Genomic DNA, 13,910 nt, shown 5'->3' with positions numbered 1-13,910 from the left:
TTTTGCTTATAATTTCCATAAGCAGCAGTTTAGTCATTAGACTGTCACAGTGTTTTGACAAATACATAACGCTAGGATGTGTCATAGCTGTAGGGTTAACAGGCTGTAACGTAAACACATTCCCTCACCACTGCTATCTCATCAATAAGCAGCATTTATGGTCTATCTTTTATTTTATTAAAGTGCTTAAGACTGTGACTGACTAATTATAGCTTCTTTGATATGTGAAGACAGAAGATATAGTGTAAATCAATCAGTCAATGGCATCATGGTCCACCTGATATGACTGAGCTCTGGAAAGAAGTTACACTTTTCATTTAACGCTGGATTACTTTTGATTACTTGATGTAAATGTCTTATTTGGTCTATTATACTACACCCTTGCCTTGATCATAAACTAATTTAGTATTAAAATGCACAAAATAGTTAAATGTCTACTCAGAAGAGCCAACAGAGTTTACCACATAGCCACAGAGACAGTGGTGTATGATATTGTGATGTATTTGCATTTTATAAATAATTTTATTATAATGCTGTAAACCTGTTCCTCCATAGTACATATGATAAAAGAGTTATTTATCAGTGCAAGCGTGAGCTGTTCAACTTTCAAAATTCCTCCTTTTTTCATTGCGACAGAAGGATGGTAGGGTTCCTTTTCCTCCTATACATGCCTTTGGCAATTCAGTATCCCAGTGGTCAGCAGGTTATCCCACGCGCTGTCCTCAGTGACTGGACTGGAGGTGTTGGTGGTATGTAATTTTAAAAAACTGAGATGACGAGCTATAAAGATGTTCAGTCTTACCGCACAGATCTTTCTGTACTTGCTAATTATACCACTAACTGTATTCAAATGAAAAAGATTATGTGATAAATTATCATTTAAATTGTATACTCCATGATTGCTTGTCAGTGGCCTATTGTTTAGGAAAAAAAGATCCCTTTGGAGAATTTAGGTCAGTTTTGAGCATCTGAGTCCTCCTAAAGATTATTGAGCTAACTGACTCAATTATTTTCTGTTTATGCTCACCAGTAAGGCCTTATATAGCTTTTAGCAGGATTTCACTGTGAAGTCTGAGTGATACATAATGGAAAATGTTTGACAGCACATCTGTGCAATTGCCCTTGGACAGTTATAGGACATCTTAAAATAAAATAAACTTTGGTTGGAAAATTAATTCTCCCCTCTCAAGCAGAAGACTAATTGCAATCACCTGGCCATAATGGATGGACAAGACAGTGGCTGAAGGAAGGAAAGTCTGTTTCTATACAATAAATTGCATCATAAAGGAACTTTAATTTAAAAAAGGCAAATATATACTGAGGACATCTCCATCTAATAAGATCTCTCAAATTTCCCTATATTGTCATGCAATGGTGAAACAATAATGCAGTAAAGCTGAATGTAGGTCTATTCTCCTGGCAATGTAAACAATTAGAGCTGTGAAGGTGAGGACAGATAAAGCTAATCCCCCTGGTCCACTTTTGAAACTGGTCCATTTGGTTCTGCATAGGACCACTATTTAATTTGGTATTCTGGATGTCATTTTATGTCACTATTCTGTAAACTGAGAGCAAATTTAATAAGTTGCATACAAGCTAGCATGTGAATAGTAATGCAAAGTGAAGAGTTTGTTTGCTAGTTTGAGAATGTTATCTAACTATCGAAGCAAAAGGGCATTAGTCTGATGTAATGTGCAGATTTCAGTACATATTTCATGTTAGTGTGTCATAAGTGTTTGGCAAAGGGCTATTTTTAAAATATCGAAGAAAACATAGCCAAAGCAGTATTTTTGTTGCCAGTTGGACAGGACACCTTATTGCTAACATTTATGAGAATGTCACCAGCTGGTACATATTAGCACTGTGTCAAATACAGAAGCTACATAAAAGCCATGTGAATTTAATTTTGGTTCATTTTGGTAAGGCCCATTTAATCACTTCCCTGCTCCTCCTTGCAGAGGACAGATGACAGTAAGGGGAAGGCATGCAGGGGAGATAGGGTGTGTGGTCAGGGATAATGAGACAGCCAGATAACAAACTAGAGAGCTCCCATAATCCCACAGAGAACTTCACATTGTGAAGTCATGAGGTGAAGACATGGTGAGCAGTTGTTTCATATCCATTAAAACAAGCTCCTCTATTCTCTGTGAGAACCCCTTTCCATATATATTTATTTATAGATAGATAGTTATATATAGCTATATATTATGAAGAGTACCAGTGTTGAGCTTTGCGTAAAGCAAAAAAAACCCAAACAAACAAAAAACAACAAAACAAAACAAATTTTAAAAAGATGCAACATTAAATTGAATTGCTTGAATTCAGAAGTACAGCTCAGCAGTCCTAAAAATGCAATTACGGTTGACAAAACAAAAGTGGGATATATTCTGCAAGCGAGTTGTTAACCAGGTTTACTGTACCTCTCATAGTTTGTCTTACAGAAACCTTTTCCTTTCTGGTTAATATTTATAGATGGACTTGGCCAACTTTGCTGAATTAGTGTGATCTTTTCCTTGAATAGTAGCTTTGAAAATGGATTTTGTTGTACTGTCATAATAAAACAAATGATAAATAATAAAACATTATCTTCACTGGCATGTCACTGATGCTGCTCAGGTTTCCTAAAATATAACTAAATAAATAAATCGCTAGCATCTAATAGAGACATTTTCACACTGCCTTTCCAAAACAGTCCATTAACAGAAACCACTCAAGATGTGCATTTGGGACATTTAAAATGTAGAAAAAGTGTTCAACATTAAAATGTACTATCTGTGAACAAATGTAATTTTACTGAAAGTTGTTGCGACCATTTCCTTTTCGCATATACACAAATCTATTAAATAAATGTCAACCTCAGTTCAACCACTGAACAAGGACACACCTTCATACTAAAAGGTGATCCTCCAGAGTCAGCGGAGGCGATGCCGATATTTTACTTTTGCTGTCTCTTTGAATTTCATTTCTTTCTGATGCTCTCTTTAATGAAACTGTAAAGCACAAGCTCTCATTTGCATTCGAGTTGCCAAGGGAGCTGAGCACCTTGGACTAAAAATAAAACTCTTGGGGAAGTATGTTGAATTACAGCAGGTCTATAATTAGGCATTCACGTGTACTGTTCTGTCTTTGGGTTTAATATGATGGGTGAGGGAGTGTTTATCAAAACAAACATGGGTTCGTAGTCAGTAATTATGAAAAGCCTGCATCACCTAATCATATGCTTAGTCATGCATTTCTGTAACTTTTAGTCTTTGGTCCTTTAATTTAAGGGGCTCCAATTGTGCTTTCAACATTAGGCTTGGAAACATAAAACAAAGAAAAAGTGTAGATTGGAAGACATCAAGACTCTTTAATCTAATATAATTATTTTCTGTCATATGCACAAGCTTTGGGCCTAATGGGAATCCTGAGTTCAATCTAGTGCAACCAATGTGCCTGCACTCAGACATAAGTGAGCTCTAATTGCATTACTAACTCTAGCGTTTATAATCACTCTGGCCTAAACTGTGCTGCATAACCCCTCTGGGATATCACATTACATCCAACCTGGGACCTAGAAAAGGTGGCATAGGGATTTTGCATAGATACCTAGTGCTGGTGTGGCATGTGACACATACTCACAAGTACACACCCCCCCCACATACTCACACTCATAATTATGTCTTCATTATTTCAAGTCAGCTTTGGTTCAGAAAATATAGAGTACTTAACGGAGCGCAACCAGAAGCCCAATTTTCACAAGCCTTCTGTCCACATAACATGTCCAGATCCCCAGAGAGTCAAACAATGGCTCCTCTAGACTCCAGGCATTATTTTAAGGGGCTTTTCTTCATGCTCTTCTCTTTCCATAATTCCCGCTGCTATGGTAACTGCAACGTGAGGAACAGTTAGGCCACTTTTTTTGATATAGAAAACAGGTCTGTGGTTGGGCTCAACATCTAAAACTCGCTAAAAACCACCAATCCCACAGAAGAAGGAGCATAGCAAGATGACAGCACCACTGAAGGTGCTGGCAAAGCTCAGCTTTATTCTTCAAACAGCCTCATTGCACCTTTCTTATTTGCCAGCAGTGTAAATTTTCATAATATGACACATTCGCCTCAGAAGTCGACTGATTCCAGTGAACAGGGGCAGGTGATCAAAGTGGGCCCATTCCATCACCAACTTGCGGTTTGCATGAGGGCCATCTGCATTGGTTAGAAGTCATTGTGGTGGTGCCGGTGTGTAGGAGGAGATTGCAAAGATAATAATGGGTAATTTTGTGCTGGTGTGAGTTGTTTGTTGAAACAATGCCAGCTATTTTTTGAATCTCTGACCTCACTGCTGAGGACTTAGCAACTCTGATGTTCCCAGGAACAGACTGAATCCAGCCAGAAATTATGCCATAATAATGAAGAATCAGTTCTAAAACTGTGACATAATGCTTGAAACATAGTCAGTGGGTTGACTTGAAAGACATCAGAAATATTCAACACAAACCAACACCAACACATGAATGTTCAAGTGTATACTGCTCTATTTACTGAGACCCTAAACATTGCATTGTTATGTTCTGTTTACATTCCAATATATATATTCTCTGTGCCAGGAGCCTATCCCCAGACCAAAAGGTCAACCTGATTTGCATGTACAACATGTGTAACCAGTGATACTGGATTTCAGTAGTTAGTAGTTCAGTAGTTCAGCATAGCTTATATTTCTATTTATTTATTATTTATTTATGTTAACAATAATTGATAATATATTTAAACATCAAAAATATATAAATAAAATAAAATAAAAATCTTATATGAAAGCCATAAAAATCCTTTTTACATTCTTTTTAGATCTTTATTTCCTAAATCTATTTTTCTATAGCCTTTTATGTTCAATGTATACTTTGTGACCTACACATGCTAGATATAAACCAATTTTTTAATAACTACATAAGTGGCAAGGCCAATGGTTAAATAAACTAACACAAAAATAACTTCTACTACTGTTCCTCTATTGCTCCTTTTCTTCCATTGCTTCTGGGGTGCAGTCTGGCTGGTTCCAGGGTTTTCTCACACATTAAGGAGCACCAAAGGCATAGCAGGCATTGTTGGTAAAATGTCCATACTCTTATATACTACGCTCTTCTAAAATGAGACATCCATCATGGTGTATAAGCATGGTGACAAGCAAAGAGAAGACTTCACAATGCCCTATTTTGTTCACTGACCCAATCCTAACTTAAGAAGGTACTTATTTAAATTAGGCTCATGGAAACATTCGTCTAGCCATTCAACAACTAAAGCACAATACACCCCATCAGAGGAATTCTTGCAAGGATGATCCACAACCACACATTTCCCCTTTCAACTTTTGCTCATTTGACTATTTTTGTTTATTAGGAACCCTGCCTATGTGAGTCTAGAGAGTGGTCATTTCTTCTGCCCAACCGGCAGTCAAAACCACCAGCATATATGCCACCTAATATGTAATGCCAAAAAAGCAGAGAGCAGAGGCCAATTCGAGGCAGTGCCATGTGACTCTTGACTTTACTTGCTGACTGTGCTCAGTGTCCACATGTCAAATGGTTAGTGCTCTTCTTCCACCAATTTTGTTGAGATGCTTGGTGGCACAGCATGACTCGTGACTTCAAAAACTGTGATGATATGCCTCACATGCCATGCAGGAAGTCTGCGCAGTTTTCTCCTTCACACACTTACAAGGCTTATGAGGATTAGAAAAAGGAGATGACACAATTTTGGCGAAGAGCAGATAATCCTTTTTTAAGGCCCTCTATCTATTACCATCACTTCAACAACAACAGGCTATAGCAAAAACAATATGTGCACAGCATAAATCAATCTATACCCTGAATGAACAAGCCAGCTGCGACACTTGCAAGGAGTAATTTCCTTAGATGGCATAAAGGAACAACCTTGAGTGGAGAAAGACTCAAAAGGGGAGCTCATCCTCCTCTGGCTGACACAAGATGGTGGAATGTTTATATAAAAATTACAAAAAGCAGGATTAGTCAGGGGCACATGGATTATAAGGAGGATAGGTCAGATAAGCTATTGGACAATAATAACACCTGACAAAGATATGGTGAACTGGGTTGAACACATATAGTTATAAATCAGGGTGTTTGATATGTGAACACTGTGAGTAAGAAGCTCGGAGTGAGCATGTGCACCAAAACCTGACAAAAAGTTCACACATGAGTTGAAATGCATCCACTTGCAGGGTATGATAGAAGTTCAACAGGGATGTGAAAACCTATAGAGCTGCCTGGTGAGGGTTTTTTTTTTTTTACAGTAGGAGGAGGAACTGCACATGTAAACAGCGTCAAGTCAATGAAGTGCTTCCAAACGGTGGGAGGCTCTGCAGTAAGAGTAGGATGCCAGGATCGTAAGATGGTGTCATGTCAGGCAGGTCCAGGGGACAGGAGGAGCCACAGCTGGCTGAGACATCCAAATCAGAATACTTTAAATTCGCAGGAGCATGCATGCAGCTTGAGGAAAGAGACCCAGCATACCTGGGTATGGTCCGAGTGCACTGTACTTAACACACCCTGTATAAGAGGATCATTGTGCAGGAGGGACTCCAGCAGGTCTAGCTATGACAGCTTAGCTGAAAGAGAGCCAGAAGGTAGCACAGGCAGGAGGGCTTCCTGAGTCATTAGTACCCCTCTAGTCCACCGAAAACAAACCTGAGAGATCACATGAGAAAGGTAAGGAAAAGGCAGAGATATCCTAGTTTACTGTATCTCTCTAGGTGCAGCTTTCAACCCCCAACTTTGCACCGAAGAATAGCTATTAAATAGAGGCTTGACTAAACAAGTAGGTTTTGAAACAAGACTAAAGTCTGTATTTAAGTGTTGAACATTGAATGGGAAGCTTTTCAATAGCTGTGGGTGTTGGTAGTATGCTGAGAATTCTTCTGTTTTATTGAATTTAATCCAGAAGAATCATAACATCTTATGTCCTTTACACATTCCTGTGTCTGTGTTATTTTTATGTGATGTCTATCATCTGATTTGGCTAGCACATACAGTTGTGTTTCTTCAGCATACCAATGCTGTTATAAAGATATAAGATTTATAAGAAAAAAGTTGTGGTCAAAAAGTTTGGCCTTGAGAAATGTGAAACTTTGTGAAACATACAGATAGAGAATGCACCATTTACATCTACAAACTGGTAGAAATCTGTCAGATAGCAACTGGACAAAACCAACTGCCTAAACTAAGTGACATTTTCTTCAGTCTTTCTAGTGGAATTTTGTCCTTGCATCTATGCTTGCAAATGCCAATTTCAGACTCACTAGTACAAGAAAAGAGATGTGGCCCTGGTTAGAAGGCAGTAAAGGCTAGATCTGTCTTCACCAGAGCTGCCTCAGTAGTGTTATGAGGCCTGAAATCTGACTTCAATATTTAGTGTATGTAACTCCTAGGTATGTACTACACTGCAGAGCTTCAACCTATTCCAAGCTCTTATAAATTGGTCCATGAGAGGGTTTTTTTTTATATATATAAAACTGGTAATTGCTAATTTGAAAGTTTATGTATTTAATTTTAAGCTTGCAGACAAATGATTAAACTCAGAAGAAGATCAATCTGCTTGGGAACTGGAAAAAAAAAGCCTTTTTTGAGCTTGTCATTTTGTTGAACTTTGTTGAACTTTGTCGAATTGCAATGATGCTTACTACCTTTTATGGCCGTTTCTCTAAAAAGACTTTGATGTTCATTATGTTCTCAAATTGAAGTGCTGTGCCCTCAACTGCAAGAACTTGAGAACTTCAATGATATGTCCCCACTGTGACCATGAGACAGAAGAGTTTGGGACTGATGTAAGTCTAACATCAGGTCTGAGTTAAAAGTTAAAAAACTTGATTAGGGGCTATTACAAATTATGTTCAGACCTGAGGCTTAATCCATTTGCATGTAGATTTATGCAGTAACAGAGTAATCTTTAAAGCCTGAGAATTCATTAACATTCATGTAACTTTTAATGGCATAATGAAATAACTGGAACATGGGGAAAAGGGCCACGTCCGAAACTCCTCCCTCTTCATTCTCCCAGAGTCTCTCGTATTCTCCATTATGAAATTTACCCCTCCTCTTCCCCTTTTCAATCATTCCGTCTCCTCTGTGTGTCTTCACTCTCACAGAGTCCTGGGAGGTGTGGGGAGGGCTCCAGAACTCCAGAACTCTTTCACAAGTTCTTCTCACCTACAGTTTATTATAAATTTCTGTCAAACATCATTGAAGATTTGGTTAGCACTTGCAGATAAAGCTTATGTTTGTCTAATTGTCCAGTGTTTTATTGAGGTGATTTCATATAAGGATCAGGCATTACATAATAGTCAGATTCAGGTAAAGAGAGTCCTAGGTGATAAGGGACCAGATGGAGCATTTGTAGTATCTCTTTATGAAATGAAAATAATTTGAGCTTGTGCAAAATTATTGAAACTACAATTTTATTATTCCAGCCATTTTTGGAGAGTGAGGTGAGTGGGAGGCAACATATCGGCTTTGTGTGTCCATGTAGGAGGTCTGGCCTTGTTCAGCATGAAGTTATATAGCACTGAGTGTGTGTGAGAGAGGGAACAATGTCTTAAATTTGAAATGTTTCTTCATCACACAGTCATCAATCAAAATGGGGGAAGTAATCTCCCCTTGTGAAAAAATGTGAAAAAGTACTGAAAGTATGCATATACATTGTCTGTTTGTAATGTAACAGTTTGCGTGCTTGGCAGCACATGGAAGGGTTTGGTAATGTAGAGGCTTTGGAGAGACATTTGGATGGATACTGTGGGATTTAAGGGAAGACCTGGACTCTTGGCTGTCAGAGGTTAGCAAGAACATTTCTACTTAATGTACATGTAAGTATGTGAAATGTTACATCTGTAAACAAGCTAAGAAGAACATCTATGTGTAACATGTGTCGGCCCGAGTGCCGCAGGGCACGAGGCAGGACGCACAGACTTCCTCAACAGGGACGAACATTTAATAACAAATGACAGCGGCACTCACGTATTACAAATGCTAAACATGAACAAGAAACGATTGACATTAAACGAACACAATGATACATCTAACATGAACACGTTACATTTAGACATTACATCTACAATGACCAACGACGCCGCACACCCTGAAGTGAGTTTAAATACACACAGACAAAACGAAGTACAGGTGTGTGCAGGCGTGGCCACAAACGAAAGTCCTCCTATTGCACGTGGCTGGCCAAACCACGTGACTCGCGGGAGGTGAGCATTCCATGAAACTATGGAACAATCATAGATAGGAAACATGCATGCGCATGTGCTAGTACACACACATACACACAAAATCTTGCAAAACATGTTCTAGTGCATTTAATGTTCCCTTTCTTTCCGTTTCTTGTTACACCTTTCTAATCCATTGCTGTGCCTGATAAACCTTCACTAGCTAAACACCCAGAACTATGACACTACAAAGCTATTGTGCATGATGTGTTGAGAATGACTTGTCAACCAAATAATATCCAGTCAACATTGGCCCTGTGGTCAAAAACTGACTGAACACGAGCAGAGCAGAGACAGACAAATCACGCCCACAGATGGATTACAGTCTGAAGGTCATGAAATTTATAAAGTTGCCAGTAAGTGTAGGCGCAAGGTAGGCATTCCAGTTGAACAGCCTGATTAGTGTACAGTTCAAGTATATCATTAGGATTTAAATGAGAAAATGTCTTTTTTACAACAGGATGTATCCATTTCCTTTTCAGAAATGTTCCTTTTTCTTTCACATTTTCAATTGTGTAATATAAATGATTCAGAGTATCACACATGGATTTCCAGTGTTTGTCTCACATGACTACCCATTATAATACTCATTTCCCTAATTCCTCACAGCTTTTCACATTAAGCACAATGTGCTATGCAGTTCCCTCCATAACAAACATGCAATGAGGTCCTCAGAGAAATCCCTGGAATCCTGCTCTCTCCCGCCAACAGTGTGACTTTTGCCTGCTCATCGGAAGGCGAGTGATGGATGGATGGAACATAGATATCAACCTTGTCATCTGCAGATGGGCTTTAAATACCCTGGGAGAGGGAGGCTGGCTGTGAGCTTCACCTCCACTCGTTCCTACACCAGCTCTCCGGCACCCCTTTCTGGTAAAATCCATCATTTGATCATTGCTTTTCCCTCCCTCATCATGTGAGTAATGAAACACTGCCTAAAGAAACTCAAATGGTCCTCTAATCCCCTTCTACCCTACAGAAAAAAGACATTACTGCATATATTAATTGGCTTATATGTGGATTAATTGTCATAAATGACACATCAGTCACAAGAGCAACCTTGTGGCTGTAGTGTCCTTGGTGTCCTTTTGGGTGTTTGTGTATGTGTGTGTGGGTGGGTGTTTAAACCAGAGCACATTGGCAGAAGGCTTGAAGATATGGGCTGGGGTTTCCATGTCTGGTTCAAACGAGAAGACAAAGAACCTCAGCACCTTTAAGGTGTTTGATGGCATCCTGTTATTTCCGTAATGGTCATTGTCTCTGCAAATATTTTGCCTTATATGTAAGTACAAAATACATTGTGCATTGAATGGAACATTTATTAAGGACCAACACCTTGATTATTTTTAAACAATAGGCACAAATGGGTAAAGGGAAAAGTCAGTGTGAGGCATTATCTATATATTGTGTCACAGCAAATGAGACAAATGTATACTATGCGTTTCTCATTAAAGCATGCTGGCTTAACCTCTATTGATTTGTAGGTCATTATCTCAGCTTTAGTAAGGGTTAACTGTGATGATGCCTTAAGATGAAAAAGCTTAACCTTGAGTGTGGCCCTTCACAGGACTTCATCCATCTCCATTACAAAGTGCAGCCATGTCATGTTGCTTGGCTGACAAGCTCTCCACTAGAAGCTTCATAGCAAGGTAAGGGAAGCAAAATGGGGTCACTAATAAGCCTGCTAGCATACTGCAGAGTATTAGCTGTGCTAACCTTGGACAGGAGCACTCTATTAGCTTAAAGCATCCTCATTCTCTAAAATACATGTGATATTGATTTTGATGGCCAGTGATGGAACTGTCTTGTCTGTGGGTGAAAGGCTTCATCCCTAATCATGAGGAATTTCTGATTCATTGAAAGCTAATTAGTTTTGCATAATTACAAGATGATTATAACTGGACTTTAAAAAGGTTCTTATCACTTAGCACAACACAGGAGAGATGATACCTGATGCAAAAGATCTTAAGAAGATCCTTGAATCCAAAAAGCTATGAGTGAGAGCACACAGTGCAGGCTGATGTTTTCTGTTGGTCTTTATGGGGTTGGGATTAAATATAAATGAAAAGCTTCAAAATGTTCTATATATATATGGCATGCACCTAATAATGTATTTGCTAGGTTTAGGTGACATACTTTGGACCTTAGAAGTCAAGTGATTGGTGTATATCTGAAGCAAAATAAAAAAATATCGAATTAAGTCTGACTAATTAAAGAGTGCTCACATAATATCTGTGCGTATTCTGGAGCCATTTTGTGCACGCATAATATATGTGAACATTTCATATAGTGGTGAGACCTGTTCTCATTGAAACGGTTTATTTATTCTAGAGAGGAACAGCTGTTGGTTATACATGCTCTGCTGGAAAAGTAACTCTGAAAAATGTTTGTTTCTCTGCTGTTGTGTGTGCGGCAGAGAATGCTTGAATAGATAAAGTCCAGGATGCGGCCTTGAGCGATCTTAGCTGTGTTTACACATGTGCAAATGTTCAGAGTGGAATTCAAGCACAGGTGATCTTCATTTACCAAACTTCATGTTTTTCTTTTCATCATCCTCATCTTTATGTGCACCACAAAAATTCCCATTCAATCAGAAAGTGAAATAACCACTTAGAATTAACAAGAAAAACAATACATGTGTGTAGTTTCAAATTTTGTCCATCTTGCAGGGTCACTGAGGAGTCAAGATGAGATAGTCCTTGTGAAGGACTTCAAAGCACTTTGTGCTGCATGTTGCATTGTGTGTTCGTGTTTAGAAACATTTTTAATATACATTTAAAATATTTTCACAATTGTTTTTAGTTATTTCTTTTTTTTTCTTTTTTTTTTTTACATGATTTTTCTGAATATAGTACTTACACTATAACTACAAAATGACCATACAAAGTCGGTACCAAAGAAATTAAAAGGCATAATTGCAATCATCAACACTGAACAGACACACACACAAATATACACATGGAGAAAGTGAGAGAGAGAGAGAGAGACAGAGAGAGAGAGACAGAGACAGAGACAGAGACAGAGATGCATTTACTTCCCAGGATTGTTCAGTCTGAATGGGTGATCTATATCAGAGAGTGACATGGGGTATTAATCTGGAAGCATACTCCTGCCAGGGCAAGGGCATATCTCTGCTCATTGATATGTTTGCTGCACTCCAGTAATCAATTGCCAGCAGCTCTCAGCCTGCAGATTGGCTGCTGCTGCTGCAATGGGGATGGGATCTATGCAAAGTCATATGGAGAAATTCCACATGGCAAAGGACTTTTTGCTGTCCCATCCAAAGAGCCAAGAATAGGGGCATGTAGTATGTAGCATATAGTATGAAAGTGGGATTTTGAGAAAGGACTGACATGTGACTTTCACATGTGTGAGGTGAGTTTTGAGCATGAAATAAAATAAATGAAATCCAGTGCTATTTTTAAGATGTTTTTGGATTTACTTTGCAAATGGTGCAAATACTTATGGTATTGTGGTAAGTACATTAAAGAGTAATCCAAATTAAAAATGTTATATTCATAAAGTGGAATTTCCAAAGTGGAATTTTCCAAATAGGGGGTTTTTCTAATTTTACCTTTGTAATGTGACAAGGAAGATCTTAGTGTCATGATGGCTATGTTCAAATGTTCAAAGTTCTGTTCAATTTATGATTGGACAAGACTTTGCAACAAGGACTCATAATAGGTAATGCATGCATAGTAGCTGACAGAAAATTTATTTTTGCATCCATGGGCCAATTAACCAAAACAGCCTGAGGAACTAGTCAGAGGAACTGTCAGATCATTATCAATTGTACTGTAGGCTGTATGTTTCTTAAGCCACAGTTTTTATTATAATTTATGTATTAAGTTATTTATGTTTCAATTACATATAAATAGCTTCCTATTACAGAAAGAATTACAGTGTTTGTTACAATAGGTACTCTGGCTGGTACCATCCAATGTTTGTGGTTGTTGTTTTGTTGTTGTTGTTGTTTTAAATAACTAATGGTTATTTAACATGTTTCAGAATGACATATTAAAAGCTGTTATCTAAGTTGTCTGACCTGAATGTTAAGCATCTCATTCCTTTAAAATATCTTTGTTAATGAGCTGTAGTGTTATGTGTGTGTGTGTGTGTGTGTGTGTGTGTGTGTGTGTGTGTGTGTGTGTATGCGTGTGTGTGTGCGTGCGTGCGTGTGTGTGTCTGTGTGTGTGTGTGTGTGTGTGTGTGTGTAAGAGACTGAGTTAGAGAGGGAGACAGAGAGCAAGACTGGGTGCTGTAGTGTGTGTGCTGAAATAATTATGTTCCTGTCCTCACCTTGGGAAAAGCATAAGTGCATCCTTCCTGCTTGTTTTATCTAACCCAAAAGAATATGCCAGCTGTGCATCATCTTTTGCATTTTGTATATATAAACTCTAATGTTTCCAAAACACTGACTGGTTATTTCATAGCTATATTTAGACATACATACACAAAGAGACACACACATGTACAGCCATAGACAGAATTCTCTTTTTTGCTCTGGAATAAGCTTTTGGCCTTGCCATTTATGTCAGACCATGACTGAAGATTAGATAGCATCTGTCCTTCCTGGACAAGGACAATACACATGTCACCCTCCAATTATTGGCAATCAATGTCTATTTTGCCCCTCATCCATCCAAACTGTG

Source organism: Electrophorus electricus, chromosome 16, assembly GCF_041902795.1.
Source record: "Electrophorus electricus isolate QZ-2024a chromosome 16, ASM4190279v1, whole genome shotgun sequence".
In the NCBI taxonomy this organism is placed as follows: domain Eukaryota; kingdom Metazoa; phylum Chordata; class Actinopteri; order Gymnotiformes; family Gymnotidae; genus Electrophorus; species Electrophorus electricus.
This window is presented reverse-complemented; position numbering follows the sequence as displayed.